We start from the raw sequence: 6,496 nt of genomic DNA on the forward strand, positions 1-6,496 counted from the left end.
TGCGATCGGGCAGCTTTTGTTACATGATCGTGTAACATTTGCTAAACGATAGCATAGCTAATGCTACGCGATCATGTAGAGTTTGCTACAAGATCATGTTGCATTTGTTACAAGATTGCATGGAGGCTTGCTTCACGATTACACGGTCTTTCGATGCTCAACACATGGTTGCTAGCTATGCTATCATGTAGTTTTTCATGCTCATCACATAGTTATTAGTTACCCGATCGCATAGTCTTTCACGCTCATCGTATAGCTGCTTGACGTATGGTTCTTTGGCTACACAATCAGCTGCAAGGTGGTTCTTTGAAGGGCGATTTGGTTCGAGCGGTTCAAGATCTGGTTCATCTGTTTCGAATTGGTTGACTCGTTTTTTGTAATAGTTAGTCTTTTATTTTTTTTTCTTTTGAGAGGTTCTATCTCGGTCCATCAACTATTAGAATAAATATACATGCAATGTATGTTTTATATTATATGTCATAATGTATGTCATATAGTTTTTTAAAACCCACCATAGGTTATGCATTTATGTTCATGCATCATTTATATTATAAGTGTTATAATATATGAATATGCATGATTTAAATTACACAAAACATGCATCATAAGTATAAATGTTATAATATATGTATGCATGCATTATAGCATATCCATGCATCATTTATATTATAAGTGCTATAATATATGGTTGATTGGATGTATGGAATGTATACTATAACATGATTCATTACTTAGTTATATAATTGTTATATATTAGTAATGAATGAATATTGCATGAAGCATGACATTACCTTCGGTTAATTTATAAATGTTATAATTAACTAAAGTATGTCCAACATGCAATGGTTGATTTTTAATTGTTTCATTTATTTATAATTGTTATAATTAAATGAAATTAGAATTAAAATCAATAATAAAGAGTTACATGCAAACCTTAGGCTATAATCATTTTTTAAAATTGTTTTAAAATATGATTGAGATAGACCTAAGATCACATTTCTAATGAGATTAGAAATCTAAGTTGAATCTTTTAAATCGATTTAATAGGATTAAATTGATTCTTAATAAAAGATTAAATATGTAACAAATGTATCTATAAGGGACCTTTTGTCTAAGGCGGGTTCTAGCTAGGCAGGGGTACTTAAGTCGATGTGAACGTCGCACCCCTACCTGGGAACCTACCTAGAAAGGTGAATTAGATATATTTGTTACATGCATGCAAATTTGATTAAAGTCTATTAAAAAGTTTAATGAGACTTCAATCAAAATTGTCTAATGATAAAAAAACAAGAGTTGTTTTTTAGCAAATTAAACAAACACTTAGATAAAATCAATAGTCAGATTTTTCCTAAGTTAATTAACCCTAGGTAAAACACTCAGTGGGAGGAAAATAGGGTATATGATACTTCATTTTACCTCTACACGTTTCTCCCTAAAAGTTCACACCGTGAGATCTACTCTCGGCCTCGAGGCACCAAGGGTGTCCCCCTACGGGTGGCATTTGGGTAGGTCAATATCAAGGTGAATGGAGAGAGTGTTTATAGTAAGTGGGAGCGGGATGTGTGACAACACATCCCTCGATCTTTCTCATTAGGTTGAATAAAGTTTCATGCATCACCTCAAGGCATCGTGGGTATCCCCTTAAAGGATGGTTGTATTGCATGACGCTTTATTTGATCTCCAGAAATGGATAGGGTTGCTTTAGTTTCATGAACCAAAAATGAGGGGTTACACTTACACATAATTGTTAATGATGTTAACAAATTATGGACCGAACAATGGTGACTATTAATTACAGTGACAAGGAGTTGTTTTTGTCTAATGGTTGAGAATTTCTCATTTCAATGAAGAGGCACTCGATCACCCTACGGTGAATTTTGTCCTGCCTCACTGAAACATCATTGTAAAATAGATGTCACTTAGGGTACACTAGACTATTTTGCTAAAAATTGATTGGTTTTCTTAAAGTGGTTTAATGCAAGTAAACTAAAATAGTTTGTTCTTTTTCAGTAATATCATTATAATAGCTACCGTTACTCTAAGTTTACTAGCCGTTGATAAATTACATTATAATGTCTATGAGGGCAATCTTTTGATCTGTATGGTTGAGAGTGGCCAGTTACACCGAATAAATATGCCTACCATTTTGATGATTTGTCTCAGTAGAAAGTTGGGAATATAACTACACAAGATGGAATAACTCCTTCTCGTAGACAGAGAAAGTAGATAAATTTCTTCTATAATAGCTGATTTCGGGTCTTGAACAATGAAGTCTCACCCTTTCATTGGCCTGAGAGGGGTTAGTTTATAGTTGAACTATAAACTAGTTGTTCATTAGAGGAATCAATGATATTTAAGGATTTAGATGTAACTACAGAGGTAAACGATAATTTGACCCAGCTGTAGATATGAACAATTTTTTAAGGGTCAACTTTGTTGGTAATGGTGTCCTAAATCTCCTTGTAATTTTGTAGTTTGTAAACTTTGTATAAACATATTGTTGTTGATAAAATAAGTGTTAACCTCAATCAAATAAACTAAGATCCGAGGTTATTTTATGTAATTTAAACAAGTATGTAGAGACATACAAGTTGATCTTGTTTAAATAATAACCTAAACGGTCTATAGTAGATGGATAAGGCTAGGTACCTTATCCTGGTGATACTGCGGATACGACTCGCTTTGTAGGTGTTACAAGTATTGTAAAGTGCTATAAATAATCTGATCTTGTTCATTCATGAGGAGACTTGTGAGCGAAGGTATCCTATACAAAGAGTTTGTATAAGATCGGACCACAAAATAATTAGTCTCTTTATATAACGTCGTTGATAATGGAGACTTACATTTCACTAGGATGACCATAGGTGACATGACTTGAATCCTGAGTGAATTGTGAACTTCTGCTCATGAAGGCGGTCCTTTGATTTGTATGGGGTAGAAGTGGCCAGATTGCCAACTCAACAAGCCTACCATTTTAGGGATTCGTCTGACTGGGGAGTTGGGAACATAACTACACAAGACAGAATTCACTCATTCCCCGATGCAAGGGCAAGTAGATAAATTGCTCCCTTAAGGGTTGATTCCGGGTCTTGAACATAGTGGTCACACCCTCTCCTGGCCTGAGAGGGACTTAGTAATAGTTGGACTATGATTTATTGTTCATTAAAGTAATTAGTGGTACTTAAGGAGTTATATGTAACTAAAGGGGCAAAACGGTTTTTTTTTTGTCCAATTGTACTTACGAGCAATTTGTGAAGGGCCATTGCATTGTTCGTTGGTTATCAATGGACACAGAAATTTATCTGTAGTGCGAAGAGTGCAGTTTTCGATCTTTAGTGAAGTGATCGGCAGTTAACGGATGTTGGATAATTTAATTAAAGAGTTTAATTAATTATCCGAGTACCGTTGGAGCTTCAATCTACAGGCATAAGGTCCCCTTTGTAGCTCAACATGGATTTAATCTTTGGATTAATTTGAAGTGTTCAAATTAATTAAGGGAATTATTTATATATATGATATAATTAATATAATGTATTTGATATATTATAATATGAGAGGAATTTGAATATGATTCAAATACTAACTATATAAATAAAATTCATGTAATTAAATTTAATATAAATATGATTTAGATCTAAATATTATTTATATAAATGAGATTCATATAAGTGGATTTAATATAAATTTGATTTATATTAAATGCCATGTATGGTTGAGAGAAAATAAAATCTATAGTTTATGTTGTATTTGATGCAATATAAATTATAGACTATATGTTTATTTGATATATAATATATTTATATATATTTTAATAAATATATTATTAATTTAATTGAAATTAATTAAAGGGAATGAGTTAAAACTCCCTCCGCTCATTCTCTTAATTATTCTATGTGGGATTTAAGTTGGTTGTAGAGAATTCTACTTCCTAATTGGTTCAAGAGAGAAGAGTTCTCTCCTAAAGAAAAGTTATCTGTAGAAAAAATCCCTCTCTTCCTCTCTTCCTCTCAATCTCCTTCCCTCTTCCAAGGATTCAAGCAAAGCCCACAACTCTTGCTCGAATTCTTTATCCCAAGAGAATACATAGGGTTCTCGAGTAGTGGTGTCTGTTCTTGAAGAACGAGATTCGAATGGAGAAGGAGTTATGTTCGTGGCTTGTGCGTGGGAGTTCTTGAACAAAGAGTTCTTCAAAGGTAAGAGTTTATGAAACCCTATATAAATGTTTTAAAACATGCTATAATTTTAAGTAAATGCATATTTTGTTGTTGTTCTACTATAAAAGTTTATATTCAATAAAAGTAGAATTTGGGACGATCTTTGCTTACGCTCAAAAGATCTTTTCTGAAAATTTCCTTCAAACTTATAGTTGATTAGTTATATCCATGGACATAGGAATATGTCTACAGTGCGAAGAGTGTAGCTGTCAGTCTACAGTGCGAAATGTTTAGGGCATTTGGTAACCATTTTTGTTTTTTGTGTTTGAAAATTAGGTCTATTAACACTCATTTCACCTCTAAATTTATTGTTGTATTATCTATTTTTTACCAATATTTTTAAAAAGCAAGCCAAGTTTTGAATAATTAAAAAAAAATCTTTAAATTTTGGCTAAGATTCAACCTTTAACATAATATAACAATACATTATAAAGAAGATTACCAAATCAAAATAAAGTATTCCTAAAAAAAATCAAATGAATGTATATTATTTTATGTTTGAATTACGTCTGATTTATAAGATTTTATTGGATAATAATTTTTTTGAATTGTTTTTTGATGTAAAAACTTCATTAGTTTATTAATTATTTCGTTGTTTAGATCTCATTTGTTAATCATTTGGTTTTTTTTCTAGTTTTGAAAATCTAAGCCTAGAAACATTCATTTTCATCTTTAAATTTTTTGCTTTGTTATTTATTTTTTATCAATATTTTTAAGAACCAAGTCAAATTTGAAACTAAAAAATTGTTCTTAAAGACTTGTTTTTGTTTTTCGAAATTTGGTTAAGAATTCTATTTTTTCACTTAAGAAACATGACAACAATTGTAAGAAATTGGAAAAAAGTAGGCTTAGTTTTCAAAAACAAAAAACCAAAAATCAAATGGTTAAAAACACCATAAAAATAAATAATATAAGGTCAAAATTATAAAAACAATTTGTCAAAGATTTAATAAACATTATTTTTAATTTTTTTCATATAGAAAAAGAATTTTTATCAAGTGAACTATAATTTTTCAATCTTTAACAATTATATTTTGGTTATTAAATAGGTTTTTTAAATTTTAATCTTGTCCTTGTTATTATATTTATATTAACATTTAATTGAAGAAGGTATTAGGTCCTCATATTGTTTTAAAAAAATTGATTGTTGAATGCATAATCTGAAAAAGAATATCTAAGAATATGGAAAGTATTAGAAATTTCAATAAATAATACAATAAAGATTGTTTTAGTTCCTTCTTTTATGAAATATTTTTTTATTTCTTTTATTTTTATCTTCTTATTCATAGAGATCTACCTTCAAATTTGAGCCACTTATTGTTTATGAGAATTTTCCTTTAAAAAAGAAAAATCAAATCGATACTATTGTAAATAGCGTAAAAATACCTATCACGGGAGGATTGAAAAGAATCACATAAGGGGTAGCAACTGCCCTGAAAAAAATGCCCCATATGGCCAGGTGTCATGGGGCGGAAGCGCGACTATGCGTATAGTTTAAAATTTTTCCCGTGCGGCATCAAGGCAACTTTGACCAGCCGAGAGTTTCGACCCGACTTTTCCCTAAATAGGAAACTACTAACTCTCACGAACCCTAAGTGGGTTGTGTTGCTAACTTGCATTTAGAATGGATGGAAAGAGTACGTTTGTGGAAATAACCTTTTATTCTCAAAGGGCTATGAAAATCACAACATAAGGGGCATTAATTACAATACCAACTCTTTAGAGAGTTTACAAATGGAGAGTAATTCACTAAATTCCTAATTTGAATGTGATATCTTGACAATCCCAAGACTTTCGCTATTTATACAGGTAGGAGGAGCCTAAAATCGTGGAAGTAGTGAGGGAGTGACCTAAGTGGGGTTTAACCGCTCACTTCCCTTAATCTAAACATCCAAATCTCGTAAAAATCCATTAATTACAAAACACATTCAACACAGTACATCATATGAATATTTTGAATGCAATAACCCACCAAAACTATAAAATTAATTCTGAAAAATTTTGGAAAAATTGGGCCATTAAAACGTCGCTTTGATACCAATTGAAGGAATTTTATGAAGGGACCTTGAACGGAAGAGATGGATTGTCCCAATTTTCCATAACTTTACAGAACCAAAAATTTACAGCAAAAAAAAGAAAATTATGCATTCCATGAAAAAATACAGCATGCAATTAATAAAAATACAAAAAAATAAAATGGGTTAAAAAACCCTTACCTTTGAAGAACGTTTCTACAATTAGAAAACCCCTTGATCTCCAAATGGGCACTACCACGATGGAAT

Source organism: Benincasa hispida, chromosome 3 (genome assembly GCF_009727055.1).
Source record: "Benincasa hispida cultivar B227 chromosome 3, ASM972705v1, whole genome shotgun sequence".
Classification (NCBI taxonomy): domain Eukaryota; kingdom Viridiplantae; phylum Streptophyta; class Magnoliopsida; order Cucurbitales; family Cucurbitaceae; genus Benincasa; species Benincasa hispida.